Source organism: Cherax quadricarinatus, chromosome 100, assembly GCF_038502225.1.
Source record: "Cherax quadricarinatus isolate ZL_2023a chromosome 100, ASM3850222v1, whole genome shotgun sequence".
Taxonomy (NCBI): Eukaryota; Metazoa; Arthropoda; class Malacostraca; order Decapoda; family Parastacidae; genus Cherax; species Cherax quadricarinatus.
Window position 1 is genome coordinate 2,740,638 of NC_091391.1, and position 21,739 is coordinate 2,762,376.

Below are 21,739 nucleotides of genomic sequence, written 5' to 3' on the forward strand. Positions count from 1 at the left end.
GGTGTCATAAGTAGGTCACAGGTTAGTCACAGGTGTCATAAGTAGGTCATAAGTAAGTCACAGGTGTCATAAGTAGGTCACAGGTTAGTCACAGGTGTCATAAGTAATTCATAGGTTAGTCACAGGTGTCATAAGTAGGTCACAGGTTAGTCACAGGTGTCATAAGTAGGTCATAGGTTAGTCACAGGTGTCATAAGTAGGTCACAGGTTAGTCACAGATGTCATAGGTTAGTCACAGATGTCATAGGTTAGTCACAGGTGTCATAGGTTAGTCACAGGTGTCATAGGTTAGTCACAGATGTCATAGGTTAGTCACAGATGTCATAGGTTAGTCACAGGTGTCATAGGTTAGTCACAGGTGTCATAGGTTAGTCACAGGTGTCATAAGTAGGTCATTGGTTAGTCACAGGTGTCATAAGTAGGTCATTGGTTAGTCACAGGTGTCATAAGTAGGTCATAGGTTAGTCACAGGTGTCATAAGTAGGTCATAGGTTAGTCACAGGTGTCATAAGTAGGTCACAGGTTATTCACAGGTGTCATAAGTAGGTCATAGGTAAGTCATAGGTGTCATAAGTAGGTCACAGGTTAGTCACAGGTGTCATAAGTAGGTCATAGGTTAGTCACAGGTGTCATAAGTAGGTCATAGGTTAGTCACATGTGTCATAAGTAGGCCACAGGTTAGCCACAGGTGTCATAAGTAGGTCATAGGTTAGTCACAGGTGTCATAAGTAGGTCACAGGTTAGTCACAGGTGTCATAAGTTAGTCACAGGTGTCATAGGTTAGTCACAGGTGTCATAAGTAGGTCACAGGTTAGTCACAGGTGTCATAAGTTAGTCACAGGTGTTATAGGTTAGTCACAGGTGTCATAAGTAGGTCATAGGTTAGTCACAAATGTCATAGGTTAGTCACAGGTGTCATAGGTTAGTCACAGGTGTCATAAGTTAGTCACAGGTGTCATAGGTTAGTCACAGGTGTCATAAGTAGGTCATAGGTTAGTCACAGGTGTCATAGGTAAGTCACAGGTGTCATAAGTTGGTCATAGGTTAGTCACATGTGTCATAGGTTAGTCACAGGTGTCATAGGTTAGTCACAGGTGTCATAGGCTAGTCACAGATGTCATAGGTTAGTCACAGGTGTCATAAGTTAGTCACAGGTGTCATGGGTTAGTCACAGATGTCATAGGTTAGTCACAGATGTCATAGGTTAGTCACAGGTGTCATAGGTTAGTCACAGGTGTCATAGGTTAGTCACAGATGTCATAGGTTAGTCACAGATGTCATAGGTTAGTCACAGGTGTCATAGGTTAGTCACAGGTGTCATAGGTTAGTCACAGGTGTCATAAGTAGGTCATAGGTTAGTCACAGGTGTCATAGGTTAGTCACAGGTCTCATAGGTTAGTCACAGGTGTCATAGGTTAGTCACAGATGTCATAGGTTAGTCACAGGTTTCATAAGTTAGTCACAGGTGTCATAGGTTAGTCACATGTGTCATAGGTTAGCCACAGGTGTCATAAGTAGGTCATAGGTTAGTAACAGGTGTCATAGGTTAGTCACAGGTCTCATAGGTTAGTCACAGGTGTCATAGGTTAGTCACAGATGTCATAGGTTAGTCACAGGTGTCATAAGTTAGTCACAGGTGTCATAGGTTAGTCACAGATATCATAGGTTAGTCACAGGTGTCACAGGTTAGTCACAGGTGTCATAGGTTAATCACAGGTGTCATAGGTTAGTCACAGGTGTCATAGGTTAGTCACAGGTGTCATAAGTAGGTCATAGGTTAGTCACAGGTGTCATAGGATAGTCACAGGTCTCATAGGTTAGTCACAGGTGTCATAGGTTAGTCACAGATGTCATAGGTTAGTCACAGGTGTCATAAGTTAGTCACAGGTGTCATAGGTTAGTCACAGGTGTGATAAGTCGGTCATAGGTTAGTCACAGGTGTCATAAATAGGTCATAGGTTAGTCACAGGTGTCATAGGTTAGTCACAGGTGTCATAGGTTAGTCACAGGTCTCATAGGTTAGTCACAGGTGTCATAGGTTAGTCACAGGTGTCATAAGTTAGTCACAGGTGTCATAGGTTAGTCACGGGTGTCATAGGTTAGTCACAGGTGTCATAGGTTAGTCACAGGTGTCATAGGTTAGTCACAAGTGTCATAGGTTAGTCACAGGTGTCATAAGTAGGTCACAGGTTAGTCACGGGTGTCATAGGTTAGTCACAGGTGTCATAAGTTAGTCACAGGTGGCATAGGTTAGTCACAGGTGTCATAGGTTAGTCACAGGTGTCATAGGTTAGTCACAGCTGTCATAGGTTAGTCACAGCTCTCATAGGTTAGTCACAGGTGTCATAGGTTAGTCACAGCTGTCATAGGTTAGTCACAGGTGTCATAGGGCCACAGCTGTCATAGGTTAGACACAGGTGTCAGGTTAGTCACAGCTGTCATAGGTTAGTCACAGGTGTCATAGGTTAGTCACAGCTGTCATAGGTTAGTCACAGCTGTCATAGGTTAGTCACAGGTGTCATAGGTTAGTCACAGCTGTCATAGGTTAGTCACAGCTGTCATAGGTTAGTCACAGGTGTCATAGGGCCACAGCTGTCATAGGTTAGACACAGGTGTCAGGTTAGTCACAGCTGTCATAGGTTAGTCACAGCTGTCATAGGTTAGTCACAGCTGTCATAGGTTAGTCACAGCTATCATAGGTTAGTCACAGCTGTCATAGGTTAGTCACAGCTGTCATAGGTTAGTCACAGCTGTCATAGGTTAGTCACAGCTATCATAGGTTAGTCACAGATGTCATAGGTTAGTCACAGGTGTCATAGGTTAGTCACAGCTGTCATAGGTTAGTCACAGGTGTCATAGGGCCACAGCTGTGCTAGAAGACAGCACCGCCTATAGCACCATGTTCCAGCAGTACTTTTTATAAGCCATATTGGTGAAGGTAATAGTATTTAAAACGCACGTAAGTTCTCCTGTCTTTTAATCACATGTTCCTTTTTCCATTATAATCTACCGTGACCATAATTACTATCACATTTGCTTTGTCTGTTTCGTAAGGTGAAGTCCAGGATCTTTCCTTAATTCATGGTATAACTTAACAAATCTTTAAGGACAATTGTGTTGCGGAGGTGTGAGCAATGCTTACACCTTTACAAGGTAGATTATATTGGAAAAATGAACTTGGTATTACAAGACGGGGGAACTTAAGTGCCCCTTAAGAGTGTTCACATGCCTCAGCTTCACCTTGTTCCAGACCATGGAGGTGAACTCTTCTCCAGGCTGAGGGACTGACAACCTTGTTCCAGACCATGGAGGTGAACTCTTCTCCAGGATGAGGGACTGACAACCTTGTTCCAGACGATGGAGCTGAACTCTTCTCCAGGATGAGGGACTGACAACCTTGTTCCAGACGATGGAGCTGTACTCTTCTCCAGGATGAGGGACTGACAATCTTGTTCCAGACCATGGACGTGAACTCTTTTCCAGGCTGAGGGACTGACCACCTTGTTCCAGACGATGGAGCTGAACTCTTATCCAGGCTGAGGGACTGACAACCTTGTTCCAGACCATGGAGGTGAACTCTTCTTCAGGCTGAGGGACTGACAACCTTGTTCCAGACGATGGAGCTGAACTCTTCTCCAGGATGAGGGACTGACAATCTTGTTCCAGACCATGGAGGTGAACTCTTCTCCAGGCTGAGGGACTGACAACCTTGTTCCAGACCATGGAGGTGAACTGTTCTTCAGGCTGAGGGACTGACCACCTTGTTCCAGACGATGGAGCTGAACTCTTCTTCAGGCTGAGGGACTGACCACCTTGTTCCAGACCATGGAGCTGAACTCTTTTCCAGGCTGAGGGACTGACCACCTTCTTCCAGACCATGGATCTGAACTCTTCTCCAGGCTGAGGGACTGACAACCTTGTTCCAGACCATGGAGCTGAACTCTTCTCCAGGCTGAGGGACTGACCACCTTGTTCCAGACCATGGAGCTGAACTCTTCTCCATTCTGAGGGACTGACAACCTTGTTCCAGACCATGGAGGTGAACTCTTATCCAGGCTGAGGGACTGACCACCTTCTTCCAGACCATGGATCTGAACTCTTCTCCAGGCTGAGGGACTGACCACCTTGTTCCAGACCATGGAGCTGAACTCTTCTCCAGGCTGAGGGACTGACAACCTTGTTCCAGACCATGGTGCTGAACTCTTCTTCAGGCTGAGGGACTGACAACCTTGTTCCAGACCATGGAGCTGAACTCTTCTTCAGGCTGAGGGACTGACCACCTTGTTCCAGACCATGGAGGTGAACTCTTCTCCAGGCTGAGGGACTGACAACCTTGTTCCAGATCATGGAGCTGAACTCTTCTTCAGGCTGAGGGACTGACCACCTTGTTCCAGACCATGGAGGTGAACTCTTCTCCAGGCTGAGGGATTACCACCTTGTTCCAGACCATGGAGCTGAACTCTTATCCAGGCCGAGGGACTGACCACCTCAGATGCTTTTCTCCAAGGTTAATGGACTGATTACATCATTAATATTTCACTATTACACGTGAAGCCTGCAGAAGCCTACTGTGAAGGCGAAACGTCTCATCAATAAAGTTATCAAACGACAGAGAAATGGTGGAAGATAAGGACTTTGAGGTAATCAGTCCCTCAGCCTGGGATCGATGTGTTCAGTCCGTCACTCTTGTAACTCCTAGCAAGGGCACATCTGCTCGTCCTTCATATTAATAACGTTAAACAATCTGGTGGCCTGGTGGTTAACGCTCTGGCTTCACACGGTGAGGGCCTGGGTTCGATTCCCAGCCAGAGTACAAACATTGGACGTATTTCTTTCCACCTGTTGTCTATGTTCCCCATCAGTAAAATGGGTACCTGAGTGTTAGTCGACTGGTGTGGGTCGCATCCTGGGACACTGACCTAAGGAGGCCTGGTCACAGACCGGGCCGCGGGGGCGTTGACCCCCGGAACTCTCTCCAGGTAAACTCCAGGTCTCCAGGTAAGACACATGCATAATATTTAGCTAATCATTATACCTGAAGTATTTCAGAACTGAGAGATTGACCACCTCCTGTCAAGGTGAGGGACTGACCACCTCAAAATTACTTCTGGTATCGTCACCAGCGTTACATTCGCCTGTATTCGACTAAAGAAGCTAGCTTTCTAGGCGGAACCTTTCTGAACTATAGTCAAATATCGCACATACGTCTTGTAAGTAAGTAAGTAAGTAAGTTTATTCAGGTATACACAAGTAAGTAAGTTTATTCAGGTATACACAAGTAAGTAAGTTTATTCAGGTATACACAAGTAAGTAAGTTTATTCAGGTATACACAAGTAAGTAAGTTTATTCAGGTATACACAAGTAAGTAAGTTTATTCAGGTATACACAAGTAAGTAAGTTTATTCAGGTATACACAAGTAAGTAAGTTTATTCAGGTATACACAAGTAAGTAAGTTTATTCAGGTATACACAAGTAAGTAAGTTTATTCAGGTATACACAAGTAAGTAAGTTTATTCAGGTATACACAAGTAAGTAAGTTTATTCAGGTATATACAAGTAAGTAAGTTTATTCAGGTATACACAAGTAAGTAAGTTTATTCAGGTATACACAAGTAAGTTTATTCAGGTATACACAAGTAAGTAAGTTTATTCAGGTATACACAAGTAAGTAAGTTTATTCAGGTATACACAAGTAAGTAAGTTTATTCAGGTATACACAAATAAGTAAGTTTATTCAGGTATACACAAGTAAGTAAGTTTATTCAGGTATACACAAGTAAGTAAGTTTATTCAGGTATACACAAATAAGTAAGTTTATTCAGGTATACACAAGTAAGTTTATTCAGGTATACACAAGTAAGTAAGTTTATTCAGGTATACACAAATAAGTAAGTTTATTCAGGTATACACAAGTAAGTAAGTTTATTCAGGTATACACAAGTAAGTAAGTTTATTCAGGTATACACAAGTAAGTAAGTTTATTCAGGTATACACAAGTAAGTAAGTTTATTCAGGTATACACAAGTAAGTAAGTTTATTCAGGTATACACAAGTAAGTAAGTTTATTCAGGTATACACAAGTAAGTAAGTTTATTCAGGTATACACAAGTAAGTAAGTTTATTCAGGTATACACAAGTAAGTAAGTTTATTCAGGTATACACACATATAGTTACATAGAATTATCATACATAGCAGCATATGTGTAGAGAACCTGGGATAACCTGGGATAACCTGGGATAACCTGGGATAACACAAAAAAGTCAGACAGAGTGACTTATTTCCATTGGGGTCCTTTTACCTTATTATTATAATATAAAGGTTATAATATTTTCTTATTATTCTACAATGAAGATAACATCTTATTATCATACTAAAAAGACTATCTACTACACGAGGGTCATTAAGACTATCTACTACACGAGGGTCATTAAGACTATCTACTACACGAGGGTCATTAAGACTATCTACTACACGAGGGTCATTAAGACTATCTACTACACGAGGGTCATTAAGACTATCTACTACACGAGGGTCATTAAGACTATCTACTACACGAGGGTCATTAAGACTGTCTACTACACGAGGGTCATTAAGACTATCTACTACACGAGGGTCATTAAGACTATCTACTACACGAGGGTCATTAAGACTATCTACTACACGAGGGTCATTAAGACTATCTACTACACGAGGGTCATTAAGACTATTTACTACTACACGAGGGTCATTAAGACTATCTACTACACGAGGGTCATTAAGACTATTTACTACACGAGGGTCATTAAGACTATCTACTACACGAGGGTCATTAAGACTATCTACTACACGAGGGTCATTAAGACTATCTACTACACGAGGGTCATTAAGACTATCTACTACACGAGGGTCATTAAGACTATCTACTACACGAGGGTCATTAAGACTATCTACTACTACACGAGGGTCATTAAGACTATCTACTACATGAGGGTCATTAAGACTATCTACTACACGAGGGTCATTAAGACTATCTACTACACGAGGGTCATTAAGACTATCTACTACACGAGGGTCATTAAGACTATCTACTACACGAGGGTCATTAAGACTATTTACTACACGAGGGTCATTAAGACTATCTACTACACGAGGGTCATTAAGACTATCTACTACACGAGGGTCATTAAGACTATTTACTACACGAGGGTCATTAAGACTATCTACTACACGAGGGTCATTAAGACTATTTACTACACGAGGGTCATTAAGACTATCTACTACACGAGGGTCATTAAGACTATCTACTACACGAGGGTCATTAAGACTATCTACTACACGAGGGTCATTAAGACTATCTACTACACGAGGGTCATTAAGACTATCTACTACACGAGGGTCATTAAGACTATTTACTACACGAGGGTCATTAAGACTATCTACTACACGAGGGTCATTAAGACTATTTACTACACGAGGGGCATTAAGACTATCTACTACACGAGAGTCATTAAGACTATCTACTACACGAGGGTCATTAAGACTATCTACTACACGTGGGTCATTAAGACTATTTACTACACGAGGGTCATTAAGACTATCTACTACACGAGGGTCATTAAGACTATCTACTACACGAGGGTCATTAAGACTATCTACTACACGAGGGTCATAAAGACTATCTACTACACGAGGGTCATTAAGACTATCTACTACACGAGGGTCATTAAGACTATCTACTACACGAGGGTCATTAAGACTATCTACTACACGAGGGTCATTAAGACTATCTACTACACGAGGGTCATTAAGACTATCTACAATACGAGGGTCATTAAGACTATCTACTACACGAGGGTCATTAAGACTATCTACTACACGAGGGTCATTAAGACTATCTACTACACGAGGGTCATTAAGACTATCTACTACACGAGGGTCATTAAGACTATCTACTACACGAGGGTCATTAAGACTATCTACTACACGAGGGTCATTACTAGGAATAAGGTAAAATTTATACATTTATACATCCACGTCTTGCAAATTTAGACACATGTGCGACACTTAGGTATCCACAAAATATCCAACTGTTACACATGTGTCTAATTTATCATCTTGTCTGATCTCTAACTATTTCTCTAGACCGACGTTTTTATTACAACCCAGGAACAATAAGGTCTGTTATTCTGGGAGTAAAGGGGAGCAAGGAGCAGAACAAACACACCTGAAGGACTTTGAAATACATTTTCCTTCGTCAAGAACAATGTGGTTATTTACAGGTATGTACACTATGTACAGTTGGAAAATGTATGTATACAAGACGGTTTAGGTAAGGCCAAGACACAGCCTGGAGACAGAATGGACAACCATGCTCAACCAGCTCTAGTATGGAAATGACAGGGGTAGACAGGTGGGTGGTGTCCACAACACTTCTACAATAGCCAGAACCATCTTCTCATTGGCTGAACCTGGGTACTGATCGAACTATGGGGCCCCATCGTTCGACCCTAGTACTGGTTCGCTGGTTGGGGAGATAGCTTTTCAATGAGGGTGTGTACATGCGTCGAATAAAGGTTATGTACACTTTGCATGTACTGGGATTGAACCCAGAATCTTTCGACTGTGAGCCGAAAACTCTACCAGTGAGCTAGGGGTCAGATGATGATGATGATGATGATAATAATAATAATAATAATAATAATAATAATAATAATAATAATAATAATAATAATAATAATAATAATATATTTCTACCAGTACATGTACAAGGTATACATAGCTAACATCAATGACATACTACTATAGAGAAAGCCGCTTGTTATGCTGAGCATTTCCCGCAAATTAAGTCAGTTTTGTCCCAGGATGCGACTCACATCAGTCCACTAACACCCAGGTACCTATTTTACAGCTAGGCAAACATGAACAGCAGGTGTCTTAAGGAAACACTTCCTGATGTTTCTACCAGTACCGGGGATCGACCCCCGGACGTCAGTATGTGAGCTACGGGATACAATCCAGGTCCTTTTGGGCTGTGAGCCGAAAGCCCTACCAGTGAGTTAAGGCAGTGAGGTAAGAGAACCCAAGAGAAGCCTTCACACACACATCATTCAGAAGAGGCCATGGCAGGTCCGGGTAATAAGTTAGTGTTGGGTGAAGGCTGTGTCAGACTGATCTTTATCTCCACTCTTTATGTCCTCTGTCTCTTCACCACAACCCGTTTTCATGTATCTTTTTGGTATATACAACTTTCTCTATACATTTATCAAATTATAATTACAGTCGACCCCCGCATAACGATTACCTCCGAATGTGACCAATTATGTAAGTGTATTTATGTAAGTGCGTTTGTACGTGTATGTTTGGGGGTCTGAAATGGACTAATCTACTTCACAATATTTCTTATGGGAACAAATTCGGTCAGTACTGGCACCTGAACATACTTCTGGAGTGAAAAAATATCGTTAACCGGGGGTCCACTGTATTGGAATAGATGTAAATATTATTGGCGATAGAGGTAGCTGTGAAAATAAGGGTGTTGTGCATTTTCCAGGACGTTAGAGGATATGTTAAACCTGCCTGGCAGTCTTCTTCAGTTGAAATACAGAGGAGATAGCAGAAACAGTGGAGAGGTAGACATGAGGTGGTCAGTCCCGTAGCCTTGAAGAAGTATGAGGTGGTCAATCCCACTGCCGGGAATCGAACCCTGGACATTTAACCTGGCTCCTGGGAACCAAGCTTACCTCCTGGCTCCTGGGAACCAAGCTTACCTCCTGGCTCCTGGGAACCAAGCTTACCTCCTGGCTTCTGGGAGCCTAGCTTACCTCCTGGCTCCTGGGAACCAAGCTTACCTACTGGCTCCTGGGAACCTAGCTTACCTCTTGGCTCCTGGGAACCTAGCTTACCTCCTGGCTCCTGGGAACCAAGCTTACCTCCTGGCTCCTGGGAACCAAGCTTACCTCCTGGCTCCTGGGAACCTAGCTTACCTCCTGGCTCCTGGGAACCAAGCTTACCTCCTGGCTCCTGGGAACCAAGCTTACCTCCTGGCTCCTGGGAACCAAGCTTACCTCCTGGCTCCTGGGAACCAAGCTTACCTACTGGCTCCTGGGAACCTAGCTTACCTCCTGGCTCCTGGGAACCAAGCTTACCTCCTGGCTCCTGGGAACCAAGCTTACCTCCTGGCTCCTGGGAACCAAGCTTACCTCCTGGCTCCTGGGAACCAAGCTTACCTCCTGGCTCCTGGGAACCAAGCTTACCTCCTGGCTCCTGGGAACCAAGCTTACCTCCTGGCTCCTGGGAACCAAGCTTACCTCCTGGCTCCTGGGAACCAAGCTTACCTCCTGGCTCCTGGGAACCAAGCTTACCTCCTGGCTCCTGGGAATCAAGCTTACCTCCTGGCTCCTGGGAACCAAGCTTACCTCCTGGCTCCTGGGAACCAAGCTTACCTCTTGGCTCCTGGGAACCAAGCTTACCTCCTGGCTCCTGGGAACCAAGCTTACCTCCTGGCTCCTGGGAACCAAGCTTACCTCCTGGCTCCTGGGAACCTAGCTTACCTCCTGGCTTTTGGGAACCAAGCTTACCTCCTGGCTCCTGGGAACCAAGTTTACCTCCTGGCTCCTGAGAACCAAGCTTACCTCCTGGCTCCTGGGAACCAAGCTTACCTCCTGGAAGCCAAGCTTACCTCTTGGCTCCTGGGAACCAAGCTTACCTTCTGGCTCCTGGGAACCAAGTTTACCTCCTGGCTCCTGGGAACCAAGCTTACCTCTTGGCTCCTGGGAACCAAGCTTACCTCCTGGCTCCTGGGAACCAAGCTTACCTCCTGGCTCCTGGGAACCAAGCTTACCTCTTGGCTCCTGGGAACCAAGCTTACCTCTTGGCTCCTGGGAACCAAGCTTACCTCCTGGCTCCTGGGAACCAAGCTTACCTCTTGGCTCCTGGGAACCAAGCTTACCTCCTGGCTCCTGGGAACCAAACTTACCTCCTGGCTCCTGGGAACCAAGCTTACCTCCTGGCTCCTGGGAACCAAGCTTACCTCCTGGCTCCTGGGAACCAAGCTTACCTCTTGGCTCCTGGGAACCAAGCTTACCTCCTGGCTCCTGGGAACCAAACTTACCTCCTGGCTCCTGGGAACCAAGCTTACCTCCTGGCTCCTGGGAACCAAGCTTACCTCTTGGCTCCTGGGAACCAAGCTTACCTCCTGGCTCCTGGGAACCAAGCTTACCTCTTGGCTCCTGGGAACCAAGCTTACCTCCTTGGCTCCTGGGAACCAAGCTTACCTCCTGGCTCCTGGGAACCAAGCTTTCCTCCTGGCTCCTGGGAACCAAGCTTACCTCCTGGCTCTTGGGAACCAAGCTTACCTCCTGGCTCCTGGGAACCAAGCTAACCTCCTGGCTTCTGGGAACCAAGCTAACCTCCTGGCTCCTGGGAACAAAGCTAACCTCCTGGCTCCTGGGAACCAAGCATACATCCTGGCTCCTGGGAACCAAGCATTCCTCCTGGCTCCTGGGAACCAAGCTTACCTCCTGGCTCCTGGGAACCAAGCTTACCTCCTGGCTCCTGGGAACCAAGCTTACCTCCTGGCTCCAGGGAACCAAGCATACCTCTTGGCTCATGGGAACCAAGCTTACCCCCTGGCTCCTGGGAACCAAGCTTACCTCCTGGCTCTTGGGAACCAAGCTTACCTCCTGGCTCCTGGGAACCAAGCATACCTCCTGGCTCCTGGGAACCAAGCATACCTCCTGGCTCCTGGGAACCAAGCATACCTCCTGGCTCCTGGGAACCAAGCATACCTCCTGGCTCCTGGGAACCAAGCATACCTCCTGGCTCCTGGGAACCAAGCATACCTCCTGGCTCCTGGGAACCAAGCATACCTCCTGGCTCCTGGGAACCAAGCATACCTCCTGGCTCCTGGGAACCAAGCATACCTACTGGCTCCTGGGAACCAAGCATACCTCCTGGCTCCTGGGAACCAAGCATACCTCCTGGCTCCTGGGAACCAAGCTAACCTCCTGGCTCCTGGGAACCAAGCTAACCTCCTGGCTCCTGGGAACCAAGCATACCTCCTGGCTCCTGGGAACCAAGCATACCTCCTGGCTCCTGGGAACCAAGCATACCTCCTGGCTCCTGGGAACCAAGCTAACCTCCTGGCTCCTGGGAACCAAGCATACCTCCTGGCTCCTGGGAACCAAGCTAACCTCCTGGCTCCTGGGAACCAAGCTAACCTCCTGGCTTCTGGGAACCAAGCTAACCTCCTGGCTCCTGGGAACCAAGCTAACCTCCTGGCTTCTGGGAACCAAGCTAACCTCCTGGCTCCTGGGAACCAAGCTAACCTCCTGGCTCCTGGGAACCAAGCTTACCTCCTGGCTCCTGGGAACCAAGCTTTCCTCCTGGCTCCTGGGAACCAAGCTAACCTCCTGGCTCCTGGGAACCAAGCATACCTCCTGGCTCCTGGGAACCAAGCATACCTCCTGGCTCCTGGGAACCAAGCTAACCTCCTGGCTCCTGGGAACCAAGCTAACCTCCTGGCTCCTGGGAACCAAGCATACCTCCTGGCTCATGGGAACCAAGCATACCTCCTGGCTCCTGGGAACCAAGCATACCTCCTGGCTCCTGGGAACCAAGCTAACCTCCTGGCTCCTGGGAACCAAGCATACCTCCTGGCTCCTGGGAACCAAGCTAACCTCCTGGCTCCTGGGAACCAAGCTAACCTCCTGGCTTCTGGGAACCAAGCTAACCTCCTGGCTCCTGGGAACCAAGCTAACCTCCTGGCTTCTGGGAACCAAGCTAACCTCCTGGCTCCTGGGAACCAAGCTAACCTCCTGGCTCCTGGGAACCAAGCTTACCTCCTGGCTCCTGGGAACCAAGCTTACCTCCTGGCTCCTGGGAACCAAGCTAACCTCCTGGCTCCTGGGAACCAAGCATACCTCCTGGCTCCTGGGAACCAAGCTTACCTCCTGGCTCCTGGGAACCAAGCATACCTCCTGGCTCCTGGGAACCAAGCTAACCTCCTGGCTTCTGGGAACCAAGCTAACCTCCTGGCTCCTGGGAACCAAGCTAACCTCCTGGCTCCTGGGAACCAAGCATACCTCCTGGCTCCTGGGAACCAAGCATACCTCCCGGCGCCTTAAATCACTTGACCTTAAAATTCCCATTGGTCTTAACACACATTTCCTTCCTTGATGCTGGCGATGGGTTCCTGATCCCAGGAAGACTTTCCTTACCTTTTGCACTGCACCTGATTACCTCCCCTTCCCCAGGAGCTGCAATGCCCCTGTGGGCTTGGCGTTTCCTGTGATTATAACAGGTAAGCATACATTATTTCTGTTCTCACTCAGTGAAAAAAATATTTCTCAATATATCTCCAACATTACTTGTTAAGGAATTTAAAATTATTATGGGTTTTTCGTTCTCATTATTTGCGTCTCCAAGAAATCATCCTAGTCTTCTCTTCTCCATATTTCTGTCTCCCACAAATCTTCCTCGTCTAGTTTCCTCACACTTTATTATTAAATTTAATTTTGCATTTCGTTTTTTTTTGTTAAGAATGTTATTTCAATCGTCTTTTATCTTTATTGATCCTGTTTCTTGGCGAAGACAAGACGTACGTTGTAGAAACCGGTTATTGGGATGACGTTTTGCTCTGGAGCTTTGATATTTGATAAAGCTCCAAACTGGGCGAAACCTAGTTCTGGTGGCCTGGTGGTTAACGCTCTCGCTTCACACGGTGAGGGCCTGGGTTCGATTCCCAGCCAGAGTAGAAACATTGGACGTGTTTCTTTCCACCTGTTGTCTATGTTCCCCATCAGTAAAATGGGTACCTGGGTGTAAGTCGACCGGTGTGGGTCGCATCCTGGGACACTGACTTAAGGAGGCCTGGTCACAGACCGGGCCGCGGGGGCGTTGACCCCCGGAACTCTCTCCAGGTAAAAAATCCAGGTATACAGCTTGCTCTGCAGCTACTGTGGTTTCTCCAGTATTTTTGACGTATTTATTTTTTTTATTAAGATGTGTAACTACTGTTTTCAGTGTCCACCACTGTCTTCTGTGTCCCCCCCCCACTACAGTGTCAGGCTCTGTTTTCCGTGTCCACCACTATCTTCAGAGCCACCCGGTGTCTTCCGTGTCCCCCAGTGTCTTCTGTGTACTCCACTACCGTGTTAGGCCCTGTCTTCCGTGTCCACCATTATCTTCAGTGTCCCCTAGTGTCTTCGGTGCCCCCCAGTGTCTTTTGTGTCCCCCCTCTACCGTGTTGGCCTCTGTCTTCCGTGTCCACCACTGTCTTCAGTGTCCCCCAGTGTCTTCTGTGTCCTCCACTACCGTGTTAAGCTGTGTCCACCACTGTCTTTAGTGTCCCCCAGTGTCTTCTGTGTCCTCTACTACCGTGTTAGGCTGTGTCCACCAGTCTTTAGTATCCCCCAGTGTCTTCTGTGTCCACTACCGTGTTAAGCTGTGTCCACCACTGTCTTTAGTGTCCCCCAGTGTCTTCTGTGTCCTCTACTACCGTGTTAGGCTTTGTCCACCAGTCTTTAGTATCCCCCAGTGTCTTCTGTGTCGTCCACTACCGTGTTAGACTTTGTCTTCCGTGTCCCACGCTGTCTTCAGGATGCCACCCTCACGAGACTCGGGAGAGATAAAAAAAGAATCACCCATCAGACAGCCTCCAAGCGCAACCATGATCAGCATCTCTGGCTGGGAATTTCTTGGTGTCGAGACTGTAATCAAGAACTCACAGCTTGTAATACCCAGTCTTCCATCCACCAAAAAATAATCTATTGTGGTTGCAAGAATTATGGGTAAAACAGAGTAGAAATACAAAGGAACAGAGATTGTGTGTGAGGGGTAAGTGACGTAGGAACTTATTACCTTTATGGATTTAGTAAAGAACCTACCTGGTATGGGTGTCTCGTAGCTCGACTGGTAGCGCACTCAGCTTACACACTGAGGTATGGAGGTCGATCCGCAATACGGGTGGAAACACAAGGATGTATTTTCATAAGACACCTGCTGTCCATGTTCACCTAGCATTAAAATAGGTACCTGAGTATTAGTGGACTGGTGTAGGTCGCATCCTGGGACAAAATTGACCTAATTTGCCTGAAATGCTCTACGTAACCAGGAACTTTCTATACAGTCAGGAGGCCTGGTCACAGACCGGGCCGCGGGGGCGTTGACCCCCGGAACTCTCTCCAGGTAAACTCCAGCTATGGTCTGTATAAGTTGTATCATGTACTTGTAGGAATAAAGATTATTTTGGGGTAATTAAGGGCTCCTTCACGACAACTAACTAACTCTAGGGACCTAATAATCGCTGCCTGATCAGTGGTAACATGTGTAAGAAGTCTTGTCGACAGGTGTTATCATGATAAATGAGACATTTCTGAAACATTTTCAAATGTTTACTTTGGAAACGTTTCGCCAGCCATGGTTTCTTCAGTCCAAAACAAGGAAGAATGATATAAGAAGGAGTTAAAGGAAATCAGTCCCTCATTTTCCATCGTTCTTCTCTGTATTGGACTGAAGAAGCCAGTGGCTGGCGAAACTCTTCCTCAATAAAGATTCTCAAACGCTGCTCAAGTGTCTCATTCTTCAACTAGTCAGTGTTTCAAACCACTAACTGTGACTGAGCATGTATCATTTTCACAGCCTGGTTGATGAGGCCATGATCCACCGGGAGGTCTGGTCGTGGACCGGGCGGCGGGGGCGTTGATCCCCGGAATAAACTCCAGGTACAGACCTTATTCAAGCCTACTTCGACTGTCCCACTAGCTTTTGTTCTTGGAGGGTGTTCTTGGAGGGTGTTCTTGGAGGGTGTTCTTGGAGGGTGTTCTTGGAGGGTGTTCTTGGAGGGTGTTCTTGGAGGGTGTTCTTGGAGGGTGTTCTTGGAGGGTGTTCTTGGAGGGTGTTCTTGGAGGGTGTTCTTGGAGGGTGTTCTTGGAGGGTGTTCTTGAAGGGTGTTCTTGAAGGGTGTTCTTGGAGGGTGTTCTTGGAGGGTGTTCTTGGAGGGTGTTCTTTGAGGGTGTTCTTGGAGGGTGTTCTTGGAGGGTGTTCTTGGAGGGTGTTCTTGGAGGGTGTTCTTGGAGGGTGTTCTTGAAGGGTGTTCTTGAAGGTGTTCTTGGGGTGTTCTTGGAGGGTGTTCTTGGAGGGTGTTCTTGGAGGGTGTTCTTGGAGGGTGTTCTTTTAGGGTGTTCTTGGAGGGTGTTCTTGGAGGGTGTTCTTGAAGGGTGTTCTTTGAGGGTGTTCTTGGAGGGTGTTCTTGGAGGGTGTTCTTGGAGGGTGTTCTTGGAGGGTGTTCTTGGAGGGTGTTCTTGGGGGGTGTTCTTGGAGGGTGTTCTTGAAGGGTGTTCTTTGAGGGTGTTCTTGGAGGGTGTTCTTGAAGGGTGTTCTTGAAGGGTGTTCTTAGAGGGTGTTCTTGGAGGGTGTTCTTGGAGGGTGTTCTTGGAGGGTGTTCTTGAAGGGTGTTCTTGGAGGGTGTTCTTGGAGGGTGTTCTTGGAGGGTGTTCTTGAAGGGTGTTCTTGAAGGGTGTTCTTGAAGGGTGTTCTTGAAGGGTGTTCTTGAAGGGTGTTCTTGAAGGGTGTTCTTGAAGGGTGTTCTTGAAGGGTGTTCTTGAAGGGTGTTCTTGAAGGGTGTTCTTGAAGGGTGTTCTTGAAGGGTGTTCTTGAAGGGTGTCCTTGAAGGGTGTTCTTGAAGGGTGTTCTCGGAGGGTGTTCTTGGAGGGTGTCATTGAAGGGTGTCCTTGAAGGGTGTTCTTGAAGGGTGTCCTTGAAGGGTGTTCTTGGAGGGTGTTCTTGAAGGGTGTTCTTGGAGGGTGTTCTTGGAGGGTGTTCTTGGAGGGTGTCCTTGGAGGGTGTTCTTGAAGGGTGTCCTTGAAGGGTGTCCTTGAAGGGTGTCCTTGAAAGGTGTCCTTGAAGGGTATTCCTGAAGGGTGTTCTTGAAGGGTGTTCTTGGAGGGTGTTCTTGGAGGGTGTTCTTGGAGGGTGTCCTTGGAGGGTGTTCTTGAAGGGTGTCCTTGAAGGGTGTCCTTGAAGGGTGTCCTTGAAGGGTGTCCTTGAAGGGTGTTCTTGAAGGGTGTCCTTGAAGGGTATTCTTGAAGGGTGTCCTTGGATCAACGCCCCTGCTGCCGAGTCTGTTATGGTAAGGTTGCTTAACTAGGGGTTCCAAGACTATCGACTATACTAAGGTTAATAAGGCTGCATGTGACCTTACCACCATCAGATAAGAATACTTTAAATAGGGATCAAAATATATTCTCCGCATATATACCTTGAGAGAAATACGATTCTCTGTGAATATATCCTGTGATCCATGAATTAAAAAAACCCGTAATAAGTGGTAATATATATCATGGGAGAGGTTTAGCGGAGTTCGAACCGGGGCAAAAGTAATGTGAACCAACCAGGCTAGGATCAAGAACCCAGCACGGAACTGTTCTCAAATAGTGTGTTTTAAACCCGTACAAATAGTGTGTTTTAAACCCGTACAAATAGTGTGTTTTAAACCCTACAAATAGTGTGTTTTAAACCCGTACAAATAGTGTGTTTTAAACCCGTACAAATAGTGTGTTTTAAACCCGTACAAATAGTGTGTTTTAAACCCTACAAATAGTGTGTTTTAAACCCTACAAATAGTGTGTTTTAAACCCTACAAATAGTGTGTTTTAAACCCTACAAATAGTGTGTTTTAAACCCGTACAAATAGTGTGTTTTAAACCCGTACAAATAGTGTGTTTTAAACCCGTACAAATAGTGTGTTTTAAACCCGTACAAATAGTGTGTTTTAAACCCTACAAATAGTGTGTTTTAAACCCTACAAATAGTGTGTTTTAAACCCGTACAAATAGTGTGTTTTAAACCCGTACAAATAGTGTGTTTTAAACCCGTACAAATAGTGTGTTTTAAACCCGTACAAGACTTGTGGTAATACTCACTTGCCATGGGTTCAGACCATACCCATTAATAATAATAATAATAATAATAATAATAATAATAATAATAATAATAATAATAATAATAATAATAATAATAATAATAATAATAATAATAATAATAATAATAATAATAATAATCTTTATTTCTACCAGTACATGTACAAGGTATACAAGTACATGTACAAGGTATACAAGTACATGTACAAGGTATACAAGTACATGTACACGGTATACAAGTACATGTACAAGGTATACAAGTACATGTACAAGGTATACAAGTACATGTACAAGGTATACAAGTACATGTACAAGGTATACAAGTACATGTACAAGGTATACAAGTACACGTACAAGGTATACAAGTACATGTACAAGGTATACAAGTACACGTACAAGGTATACAAGTACATGTACAAGGTATACAAGTACATGTACAAGGTATACAAGTACATGTACAAGGTATACAAGTACATGTACAAGGTATACAAGTACATGTACAAGGTATACAAGTACATGTACAAGGTATACAAGTACATGTACAAGGTATACAAGTACATGTACAAAGTATACAAGTACATGCACAAGGTATACAAGTACATGTACAAGGTATACAAGTACATGTACAAGGTATACAAGTACATGTACAAGGTATACAAGTACATGTACAAGGTATACAAGTACATGTAGAAGGTATACAAGTACACGTACAAGGTATACAAGTACATGTACAAGGTATACAAGTACACGTACAAGGTATACAAGTACATGTACAAGGTATACAAGTACATGTACAAGGTATACAAGTACATGTACAAGGTATACAAGTACATGTACAAGGTATACAAGTACATGTACAAGGTATACAAGTACATGTTCAAGGTATACTAGTACATGTACAAGGTATACAAGTACATGTACAAGGTATACCAGTACATGTACAAGGTATACAAGTACATGTACAAGGTATACAAGTACATGTACAAGGTATACAAGTACATGTACAAGGTATACAAGTACATGTACAAGGTATACAGATCATAGCTGACATCAGTGACATACTACTATATAGAAAGTCCCTTATTATGCTGAGCATTTCCCGCAAATTAGGTCAGTTTTGTCTCAGGGTGTGACCCACACCAGTCCACTAACACCCAGGATGTGACCCACACCAGTTCACTAACACCCAGGATGTGACCCACACCAGTCCACTAACACCCAGGATGTGACCCACACCAGCCAACTAACACCCAGGATGTGACCCACACCAGTCCACTAACACCCAGGATGCGACCCACACCAGTCCACTAACACCCAGGATGCGACCCACACCAGTCCACTAACACCCAGGATGCGACCCACACCAGTCCACTAACTCCCAGGATGTGACCCACACCAGTCCACTAACACCCAGGATGTGACCCACACCAGTCCACTAACACCCAGGATGTGACCCACACCAGTCCACTAGCACCCAGGATGTGACCCACACCAGTCCACTAACACCCAGGATGTGACCCACACCAGTCCACTAACACCCAGGATGCCACCCACACCAATCCACTAACACCCAGGATGTGACCCACACCAGTGAACTAACACCCAGGATGTGACCCACACCTGTCCACTAACACCCAGGATGCGACCCACACCAGTCCACTAACACCCAGGATGCGACCCACACCAGTCCACTAACACCCAGGATGTGACCCACACCAGCCCACTAACACCCAGGATGCCACCCACACCAGTCCGCTAACACCCAGGATGTGACCCACACCAGTCCACTAACACCCAGGATGTGACCCACACCAGTCCACTAACACCCAGGATGTGACCCACACCAGTCCACTAACACCCAGGATGCCACCCACACTAGTCCACTAACACCCAGGATGTGACCCACACCAGTCCACTAACACCCAGGATGTGACCCACACCAGTCCACTAACACCCAGGATGTGACCCACACCAGTCTACTAACACCGAGGATGTGACCCACACCAGTCCACTAACACCCAGGATGCCACCCACACTAGTCCACTAACACCCAGGATGTGACCCACACCAGTCCACTAACACCCAGGATGTGACCCACACCAGTCCACTAACACCCAGGATGCCACCCACACTAGTCCACTAACACCCAGGATGTGACCCACACCAGTCCACTAACACCCAGGATGTGACCCACACCAGTCCACTAACACCCAGGATGTGACCCACACCAGTCCACTAACACCGAGGATGTGACCCACACCAGTCCACTAACACCCAGGATGCGACCCACACCAGTCCACTAACACCCAGGATGTGACCCACACCAGTCCACTAACACCCAGGATGCGACCCACACCAGTCCACTAACACCCAGGATGCGACCCACACCAGTCCACTAACACCCAGGATGTGACCCACACCAGTCCACTAACACCCAGGATGCGACCCACACCAGTCCACTAACACCCAGGATGCGACCCACACCAGTCCACTAACACCCAGGATGCGACCCACACCAGTCCACTAACACCCAGGATGTGACCCACACCAGTCCACTAACACCCAGGATGCGACCCACACCAGTCCACTAACACCCAGGATGTGACCCATACCAGTCCACTAAAACCCAGGATGCCACCCACACTAGTCCACTAACACCCAGGATGCCACCCACACCAGTCCACTAACACCCAGGATGTGACCCACACCAGTCTACTAACACCCAGGTACCTATTTTACTGCTAGGTGAACATGGACAGCAGGTGTCTTAAGGAAACACGTCCTAATATTACCCCCCGTACTAGGGATCGACCCCCGGGTCTCAGTGTGAGCTGAGTGCGCTACTAACCAAGCTAATGGACACCTTTGATTTCCTTACAAGACATAAATACTGCGACGTTTAGGTAACCTGTTCCATTAGATGATTAGATTGTTCATTGTTGGGCGACTTGCTGTCTATAAGGGTGTCTGAAGTTGGAGAGTTGTGTAGGAGTGGACGCAGGGATCACCTTGGCCCGGTGGCCTGGTGGGTAAAGCTCCCGCTTCACACACGGAGGGCCCGGGTTCGATTCCCGGCGGGTGGAAACATTCCGACACGTTTCCTTACACCTGTTGTCCTGTTCACCTAGCAGCAAATAGGTACCTGGGTGTTAGTCGACTGGTGTGGGTGGCATCCTGGGTGTTAGTGGACTGGTGTGGGTGGCATCCTGGGTGTTAGTCGACTGGTGTGGGTGGCATCCTGGGGGACAAGATTAAGGACCACAATGGAAATAAGTTAGACAGTCCTCGATGACGCACTGACTTTCTTGGGTTATCCTGGGTGGCTAACCCTCCGGGGTTAAAAATCCGAACGAAATCTTATCTTATGTTATCTTATCTTGACTCACAAAATTCTAATGACACAATTGCAAACAAACCATATCACGGGTGGGGTTAAAACCCGCGATCAGAGTTTCAAAACTCCAGACCAGTGCGTTAGCCACTGGGCCCAGTGGCTAACGCAACGATGTAGAGTTTAAAGACTCTCTGATCGCAGGTTCTAACCCTGCCCCGTAGTATGCTTTGGTTTGGCAGGGATCACCTTCCTGGCCAGGTAATATTCTAGGAAGTTGTTGCAAAAACTGTGAGCACGAAGAAGGGTGTCCAAATAACGTCTACATGAAACGTCCATTATGTTGCGGTGTCCCACAGATTGTATTAATATTGGTAGAATTACCGACAATATGTTAGGTAAAAGGACACATGCGCAACTACTGTGACGTTTCTCGTGGCAACGTTTCTGTTGGAACAAGTGTAGAAGTCTTCTAGAGGAGACTGGACAAGTATTTTCACTAGGTGCC